The sequence below is a fragment of the Thermobia domestica genome, chromosome 13, assembly GCF_964235325.1.
Source record: "Thermobia domestica chromosome 13, izTheDome1.hap1.1, whole genome shotgun sequence".
In the NCBI taxonomy this organism is placed as follows: domain Eukaryota; kingdom Metazoa; phylum Arthropoda; class Insecta; order Zygentoma; family Lepismatidae; genus Thermobia; species Thermobia domestica.
This window is the reverse complement of record NC_137466.1, coordinates 166,536,295-166,561,371: the sequence shown is the minus strand read 5'-3', so window position 1 is coordinate 166,561,371 and position 25,077 is coordinate 166,536,295.

Sequence of the window (25,077 nt, the reverse complement as noted above, 5' to 3'; positions counted from 1 at the left end):
ACCGTCACTGCTGGTAATTAGTAATAATAACGATTTAAAAATAATAAGAAAGGAAGTCGGCCAACTCCTACACTCCTAGTCAGCCAGTACACGCACTATTTCTACATTCACAGATGGAATGAAGGAAAGCTTTGTCAGAATGGTCGAATGCTGGGTTGAATCCCGGACTTCTCGATTGAAGCGCAAAAGCCAAGCACTCAGTCATGTTTGTTGTGCAGTTGTATGTAGCTTAACTTAAATATATTCCGTAGCCCTTTCATTTTTTTTTGGGGGGGGGGAGTTCCGTAATATGTTGAATCCCTCTTCTTAAAAATTCAGAAAACTTGAGGACTGGGTAAACCGTGATGGTGGTCAAGGGCGCCCATGTTGTGGTTTCCAAGGGGGGGCAAGTATAAGCGACGTTTCAAAAATAGTTTCAAATTTTGCTGTAACTAATGTAAAAATTCTAATGGATTTTCGATATTCTGAAGTACATTTTCCTCTAGGGGGGCGAGCCCCCTTCCCTTGCCCCCCTGATGGGCGCCTTTGATGGTGGTTATAAAAAACTTAACTGCAGAATTTCAAGAATATACAGAACCAAAAGTTCCAGATGTGCAGCCTTTAGTTGTATCATATAAATCTAAGTATTTCTCTTATGTTCTATTTTAATTTTATTTTGTTTCAAAAAGAGGATATGGAATATTTTGAATTAAAAATACTACATACAATTTTGCTAGTTATTTGTATACTTTTTAAAAGAAATTTTTACTTTTAGGGCTGGCTCGTTTACACCAGCTGTTTTTTTAATAACTGATTTAAGCCAAAAATAAATAAATAAATAAAAAGAACAAAAATGCGAACTTCATGGTGATGTTTCCACATGTCAAACCATCTGCATTAGTCTTATTTCCTTTTCACCTTTTAATCAAGGTGTCCCATGTTCAATTCTCGGTCGAACCACAACCCTACTTTCATGTGTAAACCAAGTAGCGGTTCGGATGTCACTTTAAGCGAAAGTCTTCTCCTTGATAACCTCGGTATTACGTAAGGATGTTAAGCCTAAACATACGAAACGAAACCAAATTATATATTTCTGCATGCCTGTTGTTTTATAAAGAAGCCAAGGTTGCTTAAATATATTGATTGAAATTGGTAAAATTTATCGATTGCCTACGTAGCTTCCAACATTAGCTTGGATTGAACTTTCAATTATATCTACATACTAAATTTGTAATTTAATACCTCAATTTAGCGTACTGATTATAATACGTTGACCTTTAAATTTTACATGGAAAGCAATAACAGGATTTTCCCGTTATTGTTTTACATTTAAGATAATGATGTGATTTTCCCGATGGTTAGGGCGGGAGTTTCTCAATTTAAGAAATTTGCTGACCGGACTTCTTTAAGCTTATGGGACCTCTTCCAGCATAACCCCGTTGTTGCATAATAATACCAAGGCGAAACAAACTTATTTCTGTGAATATTTAATATAAATACATAAAGCAAAATATCTAAATTGAAAAAAAACTGGTTTAAACCCCAAAAAAGCCTGGTTTAAACTGTCCCCAAAAAACAGGTTTTTGGCATTTTCAGAAACAACCATGGTTCTTGCCAACTCTGCTTACTTTTGTATATAGGAGGTTATTTTTTTATTATATACATTGGTTAATCCTTTGGAATTCATAATGTAAAAATGTTGAAGTAAAATTGTTTAAAATATCTTTTCGAAATTCATGGTTTATTTTCGAGTTTTTATATTATATCGGCATCAACCACTAATTAAATCACTTTTTGTGTTATAGAGAAGCGAAACAAAGTCTGCTTTATCAATTTAAAGCAGAAGTTTGAAAAAAGCCCAAAATTTCCCAAGCAAAAAAGCGAAGCAGAAAAAACCGAGTTTTTCCCCAAAAAAGCCGGTTTTTTCTCGAGCCTTTGCATCTCTAGTTTTAGAGCTAATTTGGGGACACTGAATTCAATAGAACTACTTTTAAACACGTGCATAATTGGGATGCCAAGAAAAGTTCATCTTAAATTTGGGAAACAAATAAATATAAATATCTAAACATTTAGCTATTTCTTTTCCTGATCCCATGGATGGATATTTTTGAAAATAGTTTCATTGGATTCAATATCCTCAAATTAGTGAAACAAACAAAAAAAAAAAAAAAAACATTAGAAATTTATCCAAGCGTGGGCACCTTTTACTAGTGGCATCATCTTTAGTTTTTTGCTTATATATGTTCTCAGAGAAAAAGAGAGACAGAGAAAAGGAGAGGGAGAGGAAGATAGATAGAGGGAAAGAGAGAGAGAATGGGATTGGGAGAGGGAGAGGGAGAGAGAGAGAAAGGGAGAGGGAAAGAGATGAAGAGAGAGAAAGAGAAAGGGAACGGGAAAGGGAGAGAACGAAAAAGAGAAAGGAAGAGGGAGAAAGAGACATAGAGAAAGAAAGTGAGAGAGAGAGAAAAAAAGAAAGAAGGGGAGAGAGGGAAAAGATAGAGGAAGAGACAGAGACAGTAAGAAAGAGAGTAGGAGAGGAATAAAGAGAGACAGAGAAAGGAAGAGAGAGAGGATGAGAGAAACAGAGAAAGGGATGGGAGAGGGAAAGTAAGATAGAAAGAGAAGGGGAGAGAGAGAAAGAGAAGAAAGGAGTGGGAGAGGGAGAAGAAGAGATGGAGAAAATTAGAGAGGAAGAGAGGGAGACAGAGAGAAAAGAAGAAAGAAAAAGAGAGAGAACCATGTTTACTGATGTTACATCAGTAGACTCGCATTTTTCCGTTGCTTGATGAAGTTTCGTGGTCTCAGAGTTGCCGTAGGTCACCAGGTCTCACCAGGATACGAGTCTGACTGGGTCAACGGGTCTGGTAGGACACGAGTCCGGGATAACAAGTCACGAAATTCGTCACTTGTTTCATACAGCGCCGAAATGTGAGTGATTTACATTTATGACATAAAGTGTGCATTCAGATTTCTTACCTACAAAAAATAACCTTAGAAAAGTAATCATTCAAAATCATGTCATAGACTCCACATCTTCATTCTAAATTTAAGAAATTCTTTATCATTTTCAGTTTTAAAGAAAAAGATAATGAGAACAACGAGGGAATATCATTTGATAGATAAATTTTGCTATTTTAAAACAGCTGAGTTTTGCATTCAATTTTTGAACCAACCTTTAAAGCAAACAGTACATAATTGATTATTTATTGTTCAACTAGGTAGACTTGTCTAACGAAGTACCTGTATATCTTTTATATATATATTACCCTGCTTTTTTCGAATCTTCATACGTATTTAACAAAGCATTAAGAGAATTGCGCAAAACGTCTGCGCTCTAAGCCCGAAGTGATAGAGGAGGGCTACTGGCTGAGAGTCGGCACCAAAAGGAAGGGAAGAGTTTTCAAGTGGCGAACTCGGGGGAAAAGGGCTGAGTTGTGTACGAGTTCATCTCACTCATTCGGTGTTGGTCGTCGACGGCTGACGATTCTGAGTGACACGGCGCGGCGCTCACCTGTTTCTCAACTCAGTCTTTTATTTACTTTCTCGCTATCTCTTTCTATTTTTTTTTTTCAATTCGTATTTTCGTTCGTTTCCAGCCACCGCACTCACTTCCTATTGTTTTGTGCTTCCTTCATCACAGGATTTATCTCAAGGTAGGTGCATTTATTATTCGTAATTATTACTTTGAAAATTTTAATAAGACCTTCTTTTTGCTGCTTTGTTCTTCAATAAAGAATACTCGTTCAATTTCAACCTTGAATTTTTTTTTCTCCTTGGACTGTTTAAATGGTACCATTCCGTTCATTACGCAAGGTCCGGGTTAGATTCTCGGTGAAAGTATACGCGAATGGGATACTACGTTAAATTTAGGTTCGTGTCTCTTATAGGTTGCTGCCGAAGAAAGAAAAAATAATAATTTTGGACAACAAATTAAACTTTTGTATGTGTCTGTGTGAAATGTTACAAAGCCTGAAATTTACTTCTCTCACACGCAAATGGTACTGGATTCAATTTCCGGAGAGAGCTCCCTCGTGGCTAAGCGGTTAGCGTACGCGCCTTTGGCGTGGGGGACCCGGGTTCGATTCCCGGCGGGAGCTCATGTGGTTCGGATTCCACGTTAATCAGTAGGTCCACGTCTCATATAGCCTCGCTGCTGAAAGGGACGCTAAACTAAAATCAACTGAACTCAATTTCCGGAGATGGGATATCATGACTAAAATTTCTCGTGACTTTATATTAGATAAGGTTATGGCAATACTGGAGTTGCGTACTACCTAGATTTAAGTTTCTAAACTGAATATACAGAAGGATACTGGAAACTTTGAATTCGAATGTGTGGTATTGGAGGTATTCTTCGAAATTTAACTAGGAAACTTGCGTCTTACAGCATGTTATGATTATAAATTTATTATTATTATTATTATTATTATTATTATTATTATTATTATTATTATTATTATTATTATTATTATTATTATTATTATTATTATGTAATATTTGTCTTCAATGTCTGTTACTGAAAGTCTGATATATGGGTTAAGTTATCGATTCAGGAATGAAGTTGTAGGGGGACACAGTGGTTCAGTGGTAGGGCGCTTAACTCTGGTGCGTGGGGTCCCTCGTTCGATCCCCAGTCAAGTAAGTATGTGGTGGACAACGTTGTGTCCGTGGGTTTTCTCGGGCTATACTCCAACTTTCTCATTCCACAGATTCTTGCATCATCATTCATTTGCCATAATCATCCGTCTTTCTTAGCGTAAGAGGGCATAATCGTGGATTCATTAAATTGAAAGATTTTATTACATTTCAGTTTCATCTAACTTTAATGTTGTACAATGATTATATATATTGAATTAAAACACTGAGTTAAAAAATATCAGATTGTTGAGCATAAATTCTCCTGTGTAATTTTCAAGAAAATCGAAAAGAAAAATAAATAATCATTTTACTATTACTATTCAGTTAAAACTCATGTCTTCGCGAATTGTGTCCAACAATTTGAACTATGAAATAAATTAGAAAAAAAAAACCGATAATTATTCCTGTTAAGTTGTATAACTGGGAAACTTGATCACTTAGTTTGAGAGAAGAACGCAGGCTGAAAGTATTAAAAAAAAAAAAATTAGTCTTTAGGGGGATATTCGAACCCAAGAAGGATTAAGATGGGGAATGACGGAAACTTCATAATTTATATCGATTATCTAACATTTTTCTTGGCTCATTAATTCTAGGAGGCTCAGGTGGCAGGTCATGTAGACAGAATGGAAAAAAGTAGGAACACTTTTAAGTTTTAACTGGAAAGCCAGTTGGAAAAAGGACCATTAGGGAGACTTTGGCACAGATGGGAGTACAATATTAAGATGGATCTCGCAGAAATAGGAATACAAAGTAGATTCAGCTGGCCAAAGACAGAAGTCAATTTTTGTGAACGTGGCACTGAATCTCTGGGTCTCAGCGGCCATAAATTAGTTACTTTAAAGGTATGCCATTTGTTGCGAAAAAAATTGACAATTTTGATTCTGCTAGAACAGACTAATTAGTTATCTACTTATTATGTGTATAAAAGAATCGCTACTCTAGTAGCAAGAAAGCTTTCGGCCAGTTGGCGCATGCTTGGCTTTTGGCTTTCTACGGTTGCACTTGAAACGCATGCTTTCATACAATCTGCCTTTTGTTGTAATTGCAAGCGATGCTTTCGACCCTTCGCACAGAGTTATAGCATCACTGGCCGTTCATTGGTTATTGACTTCCCTTGACTTATAAAACGCTTGCGTCAAACTTGAATGGAAAACTGAATGCAAGGTTGCCCCCATGTAACTTCGTTACTGCAATCCAGCTTGCGGTATGCTTGCACGCTTTCCAATCAAGCTGGATGCAAGCTTGGCCGACTTGCAATTGAAGCTTACAGCAAGTTGTTTGCAAGTTCTCTCTGCTACTAGGGTATTAAGTAGCAGCGTAACGGTGACCCACATTCTACTTTAAAATTTAAGAAATAAGTCATATGGACAGCATAAAACAGACATAAAATGTTTACAAGCTTGAGCATGATAATACATGACTGCAAGTAATAGATGCTTTTTATTATTTTGTTTTGTTTATCGAATTATTATCATTTGAGATAATTAATTACCATGGTATCCATTGTAAGTTCTAATGGCAAATAGCCCATGCACTTCAAAATGAAATGAAATCTTTAAGTTCTACGTCGCATGGTTATGCCGGCTAGGTTAAAGGAGACATTGATGATGAGAAATGAATGGAATGGTGGAATGAAGAAAGTGAGAGGACACGGGAGAACGTCGAGAAAACGCACGCACATGTTTTTTGTGCATCACAAAGCTCACCTGGCGCAGGCTGGGATCGAAGCAAGATCTCTATGCACCAGAAGTGAACGCTGTACCTCTGAGACATCATTTCCCATTCATGCGCTTTGACCTAGTAAAACAATATTTGTTATTATTATTATTATTATTATTATTATTATTATTATTATTATTATTATTATTATTATTATTATTTTATGCTGATCCCCACAGCAATACTTCACCTTTGATTCCGAATATTTTGAAAAACAACCACAACCAATCATCATAGTTCTGAAAGTTTTAGAATTTGAAAAGACATATCTAGTAATACCACTCTTATTGCTTAGGAAAAAAAAAACGCATAGGCAAAAACTCAAACTCCCAGGAATCTTTTACTGTATCACCAGACATGAAAGCTCTCAGCTTCCATCAAATAGACTTTGTGATAAACAATCAACGTACGCTTGGGTTCTCACGTTTCGTAAAACTTTCTTTATTCATCATTGGGGCCGCGGTGGCTCAGTGGTAGAGTGTTCATCTCTGGAGCACTGGGTCGCTGATTCGATAATAGCTCGCGCCAAGTGGACTTTGTGGTAGACAAACACCGTGTGTGTGAATTTTATCGGAGTTTTCCCGTTTCCTCCCAATTTATTCACTCTACCAATTCATTTTTTTCTCATCTTCACAGTCTCCTTTAGCTTAGCCGTATATAATTGGGACGTAAAACTGAAAGATTTCATTTTTTTTTATTTCATCATTTTGTTCATTATTTTAATCTCCATCTTCTTTTAGTCTCGGCGCTTAATCGTGAGACGATAAACCAGAAGAAAAGAAAGAAACATAAGATTATCATTTTTGCGAGAACTTTAAGATAATTTTATATTTCTTTGGAATTGTTTTTCATCTTACAGCGAACTAACTCACGTTGTGTATACAGGGACAAGAAAGATAGCCAGAGGAGTAGCTCTTTTGTCCATTGAAATCTCAAAATGTGATTTTACGAAGATTGTTTAAGTTTTAAAAGTTTGTTGTTGTCTAAGAAAGTGAGCAGGCGAAACAATTGCGTTTCTAAATCACGATTTTTCAATTTTTCCCTAGGACAGTTACATGTTCTTGACACCACTTGTTGCGTTGCCAAAATTATTGGCTTAAGGAATACTATGTTCCTATTTTTCCTACCAAATATTTCCATCAAGAATTTATTCGTATTCGAGTTTAGCAGTAGAAGAATTTACTTTGATATAACAAGAATAAAACTTAATTTACCAAGTGTTCAGTACTAAAAATCTCTGTAATGATTTTTTTTTAAATTGCCGAAGGAATTTATTTAAATGTACTTGAATGTATTTAAATATACTTGAAATATTATTCAATAATTTCAGTGATTAAAATAAACCATAAAATTCCCACAAAATTCATTAATAAGCAAAGCAGAATTGAGCTAACAAAGACAAAAGTAAGTTGTAAGTAAAAAAAATAACATTTTGTTGGTGCAATTGAAATGTCCACTCTACGTCTGGTGGAGAACTACCATCTCTAATGCAATCAATTGGTCGACCGAGATCAAGAGTAGCACGCCAAAAGCACCGTTCATGTGCAGAAGATAGGCTGAGATGCTTAGTAAGTTAGGAAGTGGTATGCTGTGCCATAATAAACAAACAATTGTAGATTATTTTAATTTACGATTTCAAACTGGGATATTCTGCGCATCTAGAAGCAATAAACATCACTAGTGCATTTGGGTCACGAGTAGTGAATCAACGCATCATACATTGTTGGTTTATATTTCGTGGCGGTGACACGACATTGAAAAATTAGCCCGACGGTCAGCTTCAACATGTTTTGATGAACTCCACAGAAGCACCGTTAGAAGAAAATCCTGTTTGTGTGATTGTAGAGTAGTCAACGCACCACACATCGTTGGTTCGTTATACGAATTCGTGCCGGTGACATGGCAATGAAAAATTAACCCCACCGCCTCCTTCGAAAACATGTTTTGATGAACTTCACATAAATATCGTTGGAAGGAAACCTTCTGAAAGGTGTTCATGCGATTGCACACTAGTTATTTGTACACTATACCAATGTCATTTGGCTGTTCCGGCAAGTGGTAAACAAAGAATTGGATTCATGAATTGATACCGGAAAACAAGAATTGTAGTCTTAAACTGTATATTTATCTGACTGCAGAATAACCTGAAAGGTTTTCTGCATTGTTTGTCATATCAAATGAAAATCAATCAGTGACTGCAATCATAAATTTAAGGTATTCTTTATCATTTTCAGTTCAAACTGTGAGAACAATGATTGGATTATGAGCAACATCCGAGACGGTTTCCCTAACCATCCCTCCACCCACAAAAGATATTATTCCTGGTATGGAGAATTATGATTTGGGATATACAGTACAATATGACCTTCTTCACTAAACTGAAGTCATCACTTCATATTGTAACAGTTCTGCATTGTGGAATGAATTGTACTGAAACAGCCAGCGATGATCATCATATTTGATAACGTCATATTGCACGAAGATACGCGCCTACATGTCGTTCGAAGGACAATGCTGACTCTTTATGAGGGTTAATATGAAATCTTCTGTCACCCACCGTATTCTCATAACGTCTCTCAAACAAACTACCAAGTCTTCCATCCTCTCGATCACTTCTTGTCAAAAAGAAATTCTTTGATAACTGAGAGGTGCAATATGCGATTGAAAACTTCTTCGCATCTTACAAGTTAGTCCAAGATTTATTTCCCACTGGAATCCAGTGGCTGGTGGGCAATAGCAAAAGTGTGCACCTGTAACACGAGACTACTTTTAATTAACGAGATACTGTAGTTCTCACTCTTGATTTTGATTTGGTTTTAGAGTGCCTTTCAGCAGCGAGGCTATATCACACGTGGACCAACAGCTTAACGCGGAATCCGAACCACATAAATTCCCGCCGGGAATCGAACCTGGGTCTGCATGCTAAAGGCGCGTACACTAACTGCTTAGTCATGAGGGAGCTGGTTTTCATTCTTTTTGCCGTTGAAAATCATAAATGTCACTCAGACATTTCAATAAACCCAACTGAACAGATAACTGATCGACAACGAAAAAAATGACTGAAGTTACCATATTTATTTTTTATACGTGTTTAGTTTAAATAAATAAAGAACAAATATGTAAATACATTTTATGGTAGTTTGCTTAATGGTTTTGGTGATTTGAAAAGTATTTAAAGAGAGAAAGAGAATACTGTTCACAAATATCCATTTTCAAAAATATTTGTTCTTTCAGTTTTTAAAGGGTAGACCTCGTGTAAGGTTTAGCTCAACACTAAACTATTAAGTCTTGTAGGCATAAAGGACATATTACTACTACTACTACTACTACTACTATAATAATAATAATAATAATAATAATAATAATAATAATAATAATAATAATAATAATAATAATAATAATAATAATAATACAATAACTGTAGTAATAAATTTTGTCGTGGCGGGAGCTCATGTGGTTCGGATTCCAAGTTAATCAGTAAGTCCCGTCTCATATAGCCCCGCTGCTGAAAGGGACGTTAAACGCAAAATCAACTCAACTCAACGCACTTTTTGTCGTTATGGTTGTTGTATTATCAGTAATGGATATTTTCTTTTCTATGGAAAACTTCTTAACGTCGCATTTTCTAAGTAAAATCGTAATCCGAATCAATGTCCATCTCATGACAATGTTAGGCAGAAAGATAACCCTTTCATAGCGGCCATAGAACCTACGATATTCCAGCACGGGTCTAAACCAAAAATGAGGCCCTTATTTAACGAAACTGCATTTTTTCATACATTTTATGCTTTCTTCTTTTTAATCTTAAGGACACGGTGCTTCGATGATAGAATTTTCACTCTTGGCTAGAGCAGTGTTTCTCAACCTAATTCCTATCATGACACCCATTTTATCACATCCTCTTGCCAGCGCCCCCACCCTGCCCCCGTAGAATTTCTGGTTTGTAATAAGCTCGTGTGGGATTTTTAATACACCTTTTGCGGAGATCTCACGATATACGTCTATTTCAATAATAGTAGAATCCATTTTTTTATATATATAGAGTGGATACAGTAACTTCCTTAAATGCGAATGTATTAAAACCAAATTTGGTCAGTTCATTCATATTACAAATATTGAATTCGATCCGTTATAATGTTTCAAAATGGAGGTCGTTTGAAAATTTTAAAACTTCATAACTCTCTTAATTTTAGGCCATATGATATAAAAAATTAAGTGATTTCTAATTTTGGTTAAAAGAACTTGAACAGTTATTTAAAAAGTTCTTGAGTATTTTAATTTTCGAGAGGCTGACACTTTGAGTAATATACGATATTAGATTCTAATTATATTTGTCTCTTCCGCTTATCTTCTAGACCTCCACAAAATTCTCTCGCGACCCCTAGAGGTGTCGCGACCCCCAGGTTGATAAACCCTGGACTAGAGTGATTCCTGTGAGCATGTTATGGGCAACATTGTATTCGTGAAATTTCTCAGTTCTCCCATATAACTCACGTTCAATCTTGCTTCACCAAGCCTTCTACAGACATATATTTTCAGTTTCCATCCAGAATCGGTTTTACCTACGAGGCATAACCATATTAAATTAAATTATTTTATTTCATTTTAATCCTTCTCAACTACCTGAGCTCCATTTCTACCCACTAAATAGTTAATATTCTTGTTCATTCTATGAGATACCCGATTATATATATATATATATTCGGGCCCCAGGCGAATTTCGTTGTGAGTAAAAATAGAAGAAAAATGAGACGAGAGGAAAGTTATTGGAAGTAGATGGTTTCCAATCTGAAATGGTGGAATTTTAACATTCATACACGGGCAAAGTACCTTATGTTAAATAAAAATAGCAATTCAATTACGATTCAGCAGGCTGTTAAAACAAAACGTAAACGGATGGAAAAATAACACGAGGAATGTATATATTGTTATTAGAAGGATCTTTAAATACCTCGTATCAGCGTTCGTAGGTTTCTTTCAGAAAATTTCCCTCGACAGACACAATTTTTTCCCCTTTCTTATCAAAATGTCCCTAGTTTGTTGACTGTCCAGTTCATACTACAGATATTGTGTGATAAGATTAATTTAGTTATATTAAAGGAAGTGCCAATCACATTTGTTTTATTCATTTGCTTTTTATTTTTATAATTTAACCCTTAGTTGGTAATATCCGTCTCCCAGGCGGATACACGATATTTTTTTGTTCAGAGTTGGTACGCACATTCACGGTTTGATCTGATAATTCACCTATGCTTTAGTTGTGGATTGACTATGATGTTTTGTACCGGTGGTCGCATGTCTAGCTCATCGTTGCAAACTTCGAAGTGTATAAAGTTATTCTACGCCGTCTCGCAAGCGGATATTACTGTAAAGGTAAAATATTTTGTCCGTCTAAGTGACGGATATTACTTTATACTGACAAAAATTAATATTTGTGTGTTTTCTTTCGTTTCGAAAATCAATATTTTAAGATGTCAAGTAGAAAAGATATACCACAAAGGAGCAGGGTTATACTTTAACTGGCTATAGAACAATTACAGATGGCTGTAATCAGAAACTGATTATGATTACAGATCCGATGATTTGTATGTTCCTGAACAAGATCATTTATCCAGAACATGTCATGTCAGCAATCCAGAAATAGATTTTAATTATGTCACGCTAAGATTTTTAAGTCAGTGCTTGAAAACTTGGTGTCACTTTTTTCAAATGACTGCACTGGACTTCATGCTTTTCGTGCAACTATCTCTGAAAAGATGTAAAGTTTTGCTGGCGGCTCTTAGGTTTGATGATACAGATACTCGTGAACGAAGGAAAAGAGAATTCTCCAGTAGCAGGTGTGTGTTTTAATAAGATCATTTCTAATTGTCAGAAGGTATATTCTATTGAGATACAAATATGTGTTGATAAAATTCTACAAGATATATGCTTAGAAATAGATTCTCAGCGGTGACGCATGATGTATTGAACTCATGGGTACATACACAAGTGAATTACGGCGTGCTTCACTATTCAGTTAATGAATTTTGTTACGTAAAATGATTTCTCTGGGTGTAACTAAACCTGATTGGAAACTGACTTACACCACTTTGGCTTCAAACGTCTCAATTATGTGCGTCCGTCTCTGAGGCGGATATTACTGTTATAGCTTATTTTTTGGATGTTACCAACTAAGGGTTAATAAAAGGGATACACACAAATTCACCCAGTCAACAATACAACAATGTAGGCAAATTATGGTACTTTGAACACATACACGAACTTGCTGTTATATTGAGTTATTTCTGAAGAAAAAAATTAAGCATTTATGTTGGTCAACTAGAATTTTCATGGATTTTCACGTTTTATCGAAAAATGCCCTTTCTAATAAATTTACCTATGAAATTTCCTTAGATTAGGGAAATTTCCTTCAAACTACGAACACCGCCTCGAATCTGTTTCCTAACAATACTATATTGTTGGTATTGTGAGGGTCCAAGAGAACAGACCGCTGAACAAGCAACACTTCTTTTTCATTTCATATAAGGAGTTCAAAGCGCTTACCAATGTTTAGTTGAAAAACGCCTTACCAACTTTTCTCGCTGGTGCAAGCAGTCCTAATTTCGATTCCCGGTGAGGACACTCGGTCGAGAAAGTGTAAAAACTTTTTTTTAGGCTATCCATCTTCAGTAACGCTTTCCTTTTTTTTTCTCATTTGCATCAGGTAATTCCCGAGATAGTACCTAATGGTCCTAGGCTGCTTGCTTCTTTCCAGATTCATTTCGTCCTCCCCAATTCTCTGGGTAGTGTGATAGTTGAGGGACATCAACACTCATATGTTACGTGCACGAGGTGTCTTTAAAAAGTATTGAACTTTAATTTTTCCCGCGTGAAACAATGAAGCACGGGAGATCTTCTTCAGTGTAGATGTAGAAGGGGAACACTCATGCACAGTCGTGAATTTTTCCCGCCCATAGAAACCGTCAATCGCTGGCAGTCTTCCAACGAGTGAAGAAATGTAGCGAGTGATCGTCAGATTTCAGTTTTTTTTTTTTTTTAATGATAGTAAAACTTGAACAGCGGTATTGAAGCAATCGGATCGGTACATTTCATTTTGAACGAGAATTGGGGCGTGAGGAAAGTGTCCGCGAAATTTGATTCAGGCTTACATCGAAAAAAAAAAAAAAACATTCCTGTGTGTCCTCAGCCTTATTACTCACTCGATACGGCACCGTGAGACTTTTGGTTATTTCCAAAGCTGAGAATGCCACCAAAAGGAACCCGATTTGAGTTAGGAGAAGACATTATGCGGAATGCGAAGGCATGGTAGCTCACCATTCCAAAAACTGCGTTCTAGAAGTGTTTCCAATAATGACGGGAGCGTTTCGAGAACTGTGTGCGTTACCGAGGAGATTACTTTGAAGGAGACTAGTGTTTCGGATTTTCAAATCGATAAATGTATTTTTGGCAACCAAAGGTTAGATACTTTTCAAACACATCTCATAATATGACCATAGATGCTGGCAGTCCAGATATTTAATTTCTAGTCCCTAACTTTCCTCCATTTCCTTCTTCTTCGTATCTTCACTTATAAAAGAGTTGACCAATGGCCCAGGACTTTTGATAAACCTTATATATGCCATCCAGAAAGCCAACAATCTGTACTTTATATGACACATTTTTATTTGATAAGGAAGCCTTTAATAATAAGTTAAAATCATTTTCGAGACAGACTATATCACTCAACGTCTGCGACTGCAACAACAGTGCTAAATTCTCATTAACCGAGCATAGCCTGTCAAGGGATCTCATTCGGTAGAGTTCGGCGTCATAACAAGGCAAAATACGCGTTTCAAGAGTAATTTGCAGTAATCGGTATAACACATATAATTACTTCTGGCAGCTTCTGTATTGCGTTGCAGTCCGCAAACTTTTGTGAAGGCACGTACACAAATGCGACCCAGAGTGTTGTGAGCATTCAGTGAAGTGTCGTTAGTCCAAAAAGGTTAGAAAAATTACTTTGTTAAGCTATAGCTACAGTCTTAGTACTGGGAAGAATATTAAGTTAATTGAAATATACAAATCTTCCTTTAACCTTACAGCACACTATTTTGGAGCACTGTAGTTTAAAGAGTATGTTGACCAACCAAGAATTTACGTCATTTATACAACAGTAGGTTAATAGTTAAGAATTGGTGATTTAGAGCCAATTTTGACAGTTGGCTAGCCTATCATTTCTTACTCTTCGGCCTACCAACTGCACTTCTTAGGAGTCATCTTGGAAATCTTGCTGATGGTAGTGAGAAAGCAGGATCAGGGAAATACATATGCCTATAATATTTTAAATTAATCTCGAAAACATGCAAGTGGATGCAGTATTTACGAGGGTATTCCCATAAGTAAGATCTCCGACTTTTTAGAAATACAAAGAAAAATTTATTTTCAACAATGTTTATATCATTTTAAAGCTTGCATTTATATATTTTTCTTCATAATTGCCATTTTAGTCGATAGATTTTTGTAGGCGCTCTGGTAATTTTTGAATGCCCATATCATACCACCTGGCTACTATGTGTTTGAGGAAGTGTGTATGCCTATTTTTCCAATCGTTCTCGTAGTTGAAGCGCGTTCTTACCAAATATTCTTTCAATTTAAGAAACAGGTGCTAGTTACCGGGTGACGTAATTTCAGTAGGAACAGCTCCAAGCTCCCTGCATTAATTGCGTACTTTTATAAGATTTATACACAACTCATCATATACTTTTGTCAGTTTGCTTTGAATTTCAGTCGGTTTAACACCTTTTGCGTTCAAAAATCTAGCAGTTGGCGGTAGCACCAACTGAGGGCTGCCAATCTAAGATTGAGCGTTCCACTGGGATATATGCCGGTTAGTTTGGGAGAGGAGACAAACAACGAACAAAACTGTTTTGTCAACAGCAGTACGAACAGCTTCTCTGCGCTCCCAGTCGTTGGAGACTTTACTTTTTGGATGGACCTCGTAGAATGTTAAACTCTCTGCTACTGTTTAAATCTGCTCTGTTTGGATAATATACCCACAGAGCAACATAAGTATATGTTTACCTAATTGATTGAGATAATATTTTAAAAGCATAACATGGGAACACGTGTTTATACGTAAAAATAATTTATTTCTTAATAATTTTTAAAATTACAGAAGAAACAAGAAAATGAACAACTTCAATATCTATACTTAATCATCCAGTATAACAATTTTAGCGTTATGACAACTTACTTTTCATCAGGATCACGCAAGTTGGCCTTATAAGATTGTAATTTAGTACGTCCGTCATTCCGTCCGTTGCTCCGCACGATAACTCTTGAACGAAAGCATTTTTCAAATGAGTTTTTCAATAGACAGCTAGAAAGGGCGTCCCGGCTGAATGTTTTTATGGAGTCAATCTGTTAACATCTTCATGGGTAACGATTTTAATATTCTGTATCATTTACGATCCATGATATTCTCTTGCTTCTATGCAGCCTGAGCAAGAGCAAAGTATTGTTGGTTGCCTATGACAACAGGATATGTAGTTTTTGATACTGCAAAACTTTAATTAGCCGTAATCATTAGAATTACACTAGTGGGGCTTATAAGATTGTAATTTTAATGCTTACGCCACTCACGTAATCCTCTTTACTTTACTAGAGTTTATTAGTTAAGCTTACTGCAGTTCGTGCTGAAAATACTACATTTTAACTGTATTAATTGCAATTTTTTTTAAAGCTTAAAATGAAGCTCTTGTTGCAACATCTATATAGAGTATTTACTCGTCTCTATATCAAGGGTATAGAAGCAAAACCTGCTATATTCATTTTTCAATTTTGTCAGGAAATGAAACAAAACTGTCTCCCTTATGTTTCAGAACTGTTGAACCGCATGTTTCACTCATCTGCACTAAGTAGCGACCTCTAAATAAATGTTCAACAATTGTGAAACATAAGGGCATCACTTTTTCATCGTTTCCTGTCAAAATTGAAAAATAGATTTAACAGGTTTCACTTCTATACCCCTGATATACTACATGGGATTATGACCATCGACTACGATGGAAACAAATTTTATTCACAAAGTTCTTTACCACAAGAGATGCCCTCTTTGGTTAAAATGTTGAACTAACAAGTGTAACGACAAGTGTAGTATGAACACTCCAATCTTAAGTATGCAGACAGAAAAGAAACTTTGTAGTAGATTATGTGGGACTTTATTTTATGATTCTTTTCTTATGATGATGGTTGACCTTAGTGAAACATGCGGTCGAAATTGTGCTACTTTAAAATTATTAACTGACGAAATACTTTCTTCAATCTTAGCAGTCTGTGTTTTATTAATTCTATGTTTAATTGTCAGCAAAAAGCATCCGCTAATCATTGAGAATGATTTAAGATCATGTTACTAAACCAGTAAAACTACTAACTTAAGTCCCGATACAGTTTTTCAGACACCAAGTTGTTAGTTAAGTAATCATAATTCAATTAGATGCTGAAATTGCCTTAAGATGCAGGCTCAAAAACCATAAGTATACTGTCACATCTATGATTGATTCTTGGACTACCGCAAAAAATGACTGCGTGGGTACCAAACAGCTACATAACGTTTAGTGTTTCCATACGTTATGATTAGCACATAACTAAATCTTCGTAACAAATACTATCGCTTTGACTGCTATCTTTTGTAAAGTTACATAAACACTTCACGCCAAATCCATTATTTATTAGTCTCATTTTCAAAAACAGAATATTCATTCACAGTGTTTACATTATTCATTGTACACTGTAAAAAATTTCAAAGGTAAAGTTACAAAAAAAAAAAAAAAAAAAAAGGTGACAACCTGTTTGCCAAGCCTCTATGTAAATCAATTTACAATTATAAAGTAAGATTAGTAATATGAAATGGTGTAATATCACATTTTTATCAATAAAAATACCATATTTTCTTATATATTTTCTGTAAATTTGTGAAACAAAACAACAAATTGTGTAATTTAATCTAAGGAAATATATGTCAGCTTACAAAATCAAGAGTAAATGATTTTATATCATTATTGGACAATTAAACTACACAAATTTTTTCCAATGTATCAAACAGCAATATTCTATTTACGGGCCTTATCTACGGTCTTTTTTTTTATAACAACTATATTTCATCATAATAATAACCGTATCTAACAAGGCATATGATTCTAATTACAAATATTAACCATTGCTTACGCGACTTGGGTTTTGCAGTTTAGGGGGCTGTTAACTCTCTTCATCCCTCACGTTGGCTGATATATATATATATATATATATATATATATATATATATATATATATATATATATATACTGCAGGAGTGTGGAAGTTAATCGGAGTGTGATACTTGGAAAACCTTGCTTGTTAATAATATTAATTATTATCTTCCAAATATATGGAAAATAAGTACAAAGACTGTAATGTTTTCTTGAGACTGAATCGACTACTGAAATCTATTTGTCGTTATTTATTACCGTTTTTGTTCTATAGCGATCAATGTTAAACCGAAATCGCTTTATTTCTACTATTTCTCACTTGAATAGAGAATCAACGGAAGATTTAGGACCCATTCTTGTTACGTTGAATTCATGTAAAACCTTACCGTTCTTGCTCTATGTAAATTAGTTTTGGAACTGTAAATACTACAGGGTGATTTAAAAAAAATTCACGGATTTCATTTGGGTCTAGAATTTCTAATTGAAGTCCGATTTTCATGAGGTTTGTGGCAAATGATCAAGGAAAGATGTTAGATTTATGGAACTACGTTTACTGATTTAAATACATCCAGGGTTATACCGGGCACTCCTCAAGAAAAACAGCACATATTCACCAATCTACCTTACAATTGGAATGAGGTGCGGTGGGGTGTGCAGATTTGAGTTCTCTTCTGTAGATGACAACCTAGCCAAGGTCAATAAGAAACAGGAAACTAGGCTGTTGCATTGGGAATTGTGTTGTACAGTTTTGTGCTACTGTATAAATATGATCAGAACACAAATTTGGAGTAATATGAGTTTATCGTTAAAAGTTTTTGGAGAACCGAAATCTGCTGTTGCTACGCAAAGGGAATTTAGAAACAAATTTGTGTCACGTTCTACCCAGACAGGAACATAATAGGGTCTCTAGTGAATAAATTGGAAGACACAGGATCGCTTTTGAGTGAGACAGGGAAGCATCGGGTCCTGCAAGCGGGTGTTGTGGAAGATATCAGTTATCGACTCCTTATGTCTCCCAAGAAATCTCTCCGTCGTTTGTCGTATAGCTATCCAACATGTCAAAAGGCTAAGACTTAATTTGTATTCTCCCTAGCATTTAACTTGTATTCTGCAATTTCGCTTCAAAAATCCAAAACTTCATTTCAGTTGTAAGGTACACTGGCGAATATTTGTTGGTTTTGATTTCGGTAGAGTGTTGCAGGTGGTAATTGTAGGTTCTTTTGAGACGATGAGCATTTTTTTTTTAAAAAAAGTTTGTTGCTGTCTATTACTGTTTATTTTTTTCAGCTATGAACGTTGAAACCGAAAATGGTTGATTTTTACCACTTGTGGTTTGAATAGAGTGCCACGGAGAAGAATTTATTTTTGGAACGCTGACTCTATTGTGAGAAACCGCTTCACGATATCATTGACCGTTTTTGCTCGATGGAAATCAGTATTGAAACCCTAAAGACTTTAAAATTTTAATCACTCCTGAGCTCCTTCATGGCTAACCGGTTGGCGTGGGAGACCCGGGATCAATTCCCGGCGGGAACTCATGTGGTTCGGATTCCACGTTAATTAGTGGCTCCATGTTTCATATAGCCTCGCTGCTGAAAGAGACGCCAAACGCAAAAACTGTAACTGAAACTTTAATCACTTCTGGTTTCGGCAGTGTTGCAAATGGTGACGATACGTTTTCTTGAGACTCTGAATCGATTGCCCCCCCCCCCCTAAAAAAAACGATCACCTATAGGGCAACATCTTCAAATTCGACTTTTAGCTACCTCAGGATTTTGTCCAATTTTTGTCCATTTTTGTTCATGCAAAAAATATTTTGTACCATTCAAATAAACGAGGGAGGGCCATTTCAGAATTTTGGCCACTTCGATTAACAGTAATATGACATCTTTTTTCCAAATTCGAATTTTAACTAGCTTGGTGGTACAAAAATTTACAAAAAATGAAAATTCTAAGCTAGTTAAAAGTCGAATTTGAAGATATCGCACTATAGGTGATTGAAGTAGCACACATTTTGAAATGGTCCTCCCTCGTTTATTTGAATGGTACACATTTTTTTCTTGGGTAGACAAAAATTGAACAAAATTCTGAGGCAGTTAAAAGTCGTGTTTGAAGATGTCGCACTACAGGTGATCAAAGAGTCCCGAATTTTGAAATTACCCTTCTTTAGTAATTTCAATGGCACAAAGTCTTTTTCTTGGGTGGGCAAAACCGGACAAATTTAGACAAAATTCTGAGGTATGGTTAAAATTCAAATTTGAAGATGTTGCACTACAACTAAATGGACCCATTAGTGGTCGATTGATAACTGGTCTTTTTTTTTTTTTTTAGTTTGTTCTTTTGCTTCTGAATAATAATCATAACGCAGACTGTCTACATCCGCAGTATTGAAACCTTTCACAAGCTATTGCTCGTTTCATTAATTTTTCAGGCTAATGTTCTGAACTAAGAAGTTTATTTTGTGGTGTTGTGAATTCTGTATATTGTAATTTCTCGTTTTTGTGTGAATTAAAATGTCAGCAATGTCAACCATCAGCACACTCAGTTTTTTCTCTGACTTTACTTGATAAGTTTTTGAACTCCATCTTTTACACTAAAATAACGTATACATACTCATTTTTGATAATTCTGTAAAAAAAATAATAATTTGCAAAATTATTTATTTTAATAAAACAAGGATCTTGAATGGGAACAGGAAAAACAAAATGTCAAACATTCACGACGCTTTGAAGTTTCTAAAGGTAAAGTGTAAATCCTTGTTCCAAGTTATGTGTTATTTATAATTTCACATTTTATTTCTGTCATAGCTCGCGGGCGCGCGCTTCCAGGTTGGAAAACACTGATGTAGACTGTTAAATTCGTCTTTAATACCCCAGTTGCTCTCCCGTTAAAATATCTATTATATTATACATTTCTGCCGCAGGGAAAACTCTCAATACAATTAAATTAGTCCTTTTCGTTTCCGCAGAAATATTTGATGTATTGTAGCTTGTGTATAAAAGTATTGCGTGGGCATGGAAGCAACTTTTTATCAGCACAACACTTTCCACGTAGGAAGAAAGAAAGAGCTATTTGAAAGTACTCTTCGACAGTGAGTTTTCTACACATATAATCTTACTCGAATTGCGTACACTTGTGCTATTTTAGGAAGTAGCTTAAGTTATAGAGCGTTGGCTTCGCATTCGGGAGATCATGGGTTCGAATCCCGCTGCCGACCATCCTGACTGAGGTTTTCCAAGGTTTCTCTCAGTCGTAGCAGGCAAATGCCGGGATGGTACCTATTAAACAGGCCCTGGCCGATACCTTCCCAAATCCTTTCCATTGTTGTTATTGTTGTCGGATGTCCAGTATAAAATGGCCTCTGAGCTGTATCTGGTGATTGTTAAATAAATAAAATAAAATTCCACGCATTATGTTCTGTTCACTTTCCACAGATTAGTCTTTTATGTGAGACACCCTCATTAAACTTCGTGTCTCGAAATGAAAATTCTGGTCAAGATACAAATAAAGTTTCTATTCAGGTGTAAAAAGAAATCTATGAGTATTACGTTCCACGATTATGCCGGTTAGGCTAAAGGAGACAGTGATGATGAATAATGAATGAAATGATGGAATGAAGAAAGTGGGAGGAAACGGGAGAACCCCAAGAAAACCCACGCACAGTGTTTGTCTGGTTTGGGTACAAAACCTCGCGGCGACAACCTCGCGGACCAAAACCTCGCCTGGCCAAAACCTCGCCTCCCAAAACCTCGCGGCCCAAAATCTCGCCGAGCCGAAACCTCGCTTGGCCAAAACCTCGCCGCCCAAAACCTCGCGGGACAAAATCTCGCATGGCCAAAACCCCGCCTGGCCAAAACCTCGCCGCCCAAAACGTCGCGGGCCAAAATCTCGCGGGGCCAAAACCTCGCCTGGCCAAAACCTCGCCACCCAAAACCTCGCCTTGCCAAAACCTCGTCTTCCAAAACCTCGCGCCGCAAAATATCGCCATATCCTAAATCTCGCCTGACCAAAATGTAAATGTTCCAACAGATGATAAGGATGACGGTATAAAAGACGCTGTTTCAGAAGAAGTATCACGGGTATTTGACCAAGTCCCGCGATGCCATATGAAAATTCTATTTCTGTATTAGAGGATTTCATTGTGAAGGTAGGGCGACAGGATGTTTTTAAACTGGTTATAGGGAAAGAAAGTCTGCATAAGGAAAGTAATGACAACTAACGGGGTTAGTTTCGTGAACTTGGAACATCCAAAAACTTAAATTTTTAACAAAAATATAATAATATTTATGAAAGTATGATGCGTTTTTACGACGTCCCTTGATGATGTCCTGTAGGTTAAAGGAGACATAGATGACCAGGATGAAGGAAATGATCGAATAAAGAAAGTGGGAGGAAACTGGAATAACCCGAGAATAATAAGCCCGCGCACACGATGTTTTGTATCTTCTTCTTCTTCTTCTTCTTATTATTATTATTATTATTATTATTATTATTATTATTATTATTATTATTATTATTATTATTATTATTATTATTTGTAATGTGGAATTGCATATTAAGAAACTCGTTGGGTAAATTTTAAAGAAAAGTTTCATTCGCGGCGAGGTTTTGGCCACGCGATGTTTTGGGTGGCGAGGTTTTGGCCCGGCGAGATTTTGGGCGGCGAGGTTTTGGCAAGGCGAGGTTTTGGCCCGGCGAGATTTTGTCCCGCGAGGTTTTGGGCGGCGAGGTTTTGGCCCGGCGAGATTTTGTCCCGCGAGGTTTTGGCCGGCGAGATTTTGGGCGGCGATGTTTCGGCCGCGAGATTTTGTCCGTATCCCGTTTGTCTACCACAAAGTTCACTTGGCGAGGGCTGGGATCGAACCCGGGACCCCAAGCACCAGAGATGAACGCTCTATCACTGAACCACCGCGCTCTATCACTGAGTTTAGAAAATAAACTCAGTGGTGTTGGATATGCTCTCTTCAAATGTCATGTCATTCTTGTCAAAAAATGACTACAAATAACAATAACTCCCATTTTTATTCTGGTTGCAGACGCAAAACTTGCTATATTTCCAAGCAGTGCCGGTACAAAACTTGTCTTATCTATTTCGACCAATGAGGTGGCTTGTTTGTGACGAGCAGGGATTGTGGTTACTGCCATGTGATCAATGACTATTAGCAGACGATTATCTTGTTTCTGTAAGTTTTTACTGTCATCACATTGGTGGCTGTCAAATCGTATTATGGGGAAACTTGGGCAGCAAATGATGTCTTGAGGTTCTACAAAATGTTCTTTGAGTTTTACAGTAGAAACATCGCTGCAGAGGAGGAACATCACGCATCTGAAAATCCCGGATTGTGACCATCAAATCGTGGTGAACCTATGATCTAACATTGATTTTGCAGTTTTATATATCTCTGGGTCGTAAACTAATGTTAGCTAGTTCACTGTAGCCTCCTTACAGTATTTTTGTTGAGTTTTACTAAACTAAACTAATGATAGCTATTTCAGTGTAGCCTACCTACAGTATTGAATTTTGTATTTTTCTAAACCACACTAAAATTAACGATACTCTTGTTTTATTAAGACAATGTTGCATAAACTTAATAAATAACACATTGACCAAAATCCTTTTATTTAATTTTACCTATATTTACCTAACCTAATCTGAATTTCCGCAACATAACTTGCCTTATCCATTTTGTCTGTGCAAAACTTGCTATTTTCAATTTTTAAAGGATATTTGTTTCATAGTATATGCGCACAAGACTTTAAAATGAAATTCTAAGGCTATTTCTAGGATTACAGAGAAGCAACAGTAAAATTTTCGTGTGTTGAGATTAGAAAATAAATTAACAAGAAGGGTTTTTTTTTTTTACGTTTTCTGAAAAATTGACTCAAATGAATAAGGCGAGTATTGATGAGTCTCTTCTTATTATTGGCAACGAACGACATAGTTTCTAGCTCCATACAAGTTCGTTCTTGTCGATTTTCTTAAAAACTACGCTTCAAAATTTACCCTTAAGCATAACATTTTGTTAAGCACGATGTGATCTATCAACTGATATATATATGTAAAATCTTTAGATCATGTTTTGGTTAAGTAGAAAATAAAGTTTCAAAATGAATCATATTTTTTTTTTTTTTTGTTATATCTTGCTAGGTACTGCTATGTACTGTCATCTTGCTAATATTATAGCAAAGAGCTTCACAAGAATGTATTTCAGTGCTAGTCTCACTTTAATAGATGGCGTTGTTTTGGTTCAGCATCAACTTTTAATTTTTTTTCTTCAATTTTCTCGAAAACTACGCATGAGCTTTTACTTTGATGCAAGTGCGTACCCAGAAATTCTTGTTAAGAGGGGTCCAAGCTTCGGGGGAGCGGTCCAATGCTACAAGCCACTACGTATATGTAGTACTGAACATGTATTATTCTGCACCCTAAAAGAGGAAAGCAATACAAAATACTTCCACTTATATTTTTTTTTTAGAAAAAATATAGTATCTAACTTGATTGTTTTTATAAGAGAAAGAGTACAGATGAAACATGAGACCACATTTTCATGCTACATTAACAATTTTCCTGTTAAACAAATACAAAAAATGAAAATCAAATGAAAAGTTTAAGTTTATGCCGGCTAGGCGAAAGGAGACGGTGATGATGAGAAATGAATAACATGATGGAATGAAGAAAGTAGGAGGAAACAACGGGGTAACACCCCGAGAAAACCCACGTACACGGCGTTTGTCGACCACAAAGCTCTCCTTGCACGAGCTGGAATCGAACCAGAGATCCTATGCACCAGAGGTGAACGCTCTACCACTGGCCCACTACTACTTTTAAACAAATATAGTTTTGCTGAGAAAGTGTACAAATGTACGTTGTGTTAGCAAGATTTTAGGGGCAGGGTCGAAACGCGGTTGCTCCCTCGTGTGTGCTCCTCTGTCGATTGATATATATAATATGATCTTTGGATATTTTTTTCCCGTTAAGCGTTAATAGCATTGTAGAATTTACCACTTGTTTTCTTAATTCAATAATAGTTTACGGTAAATATTAAAAGACAGAAAATATATGCAATCTCGTTTATTAAAAGAATTGGTTCAAATTTATTGTGCTGTTCTGTTTCTTTTTTAAATCATAATTACCATTACAAAAAATTAATATAACCATATTTTAAATAATTACTAAGAAGTACATAACTTGGAATAGTATTTTCAAAAATACTCTCATAAGTAAAAGAAGAATATTATCAAAACTTTACACGTATCACTCAAACAGATATTTTAATCAACGCCATGAAACTTTTTTAAAAACTTACGGAATCATAAAATCACTTTATGTAAAAAAAAAGTTTTATTCAAGAACAATACTGTCATTATAAGTTTACGCCATTTTGAAAAATGCCAAAATGTGATCTGAAATGGAAACAACTATTTAGAAAAAAACATCTTTACGCATCTTTTTTCGTCCATCTGTTTTTATTCTTCACAATACTTTATGATATTAAAAAAATTATATATTATCATA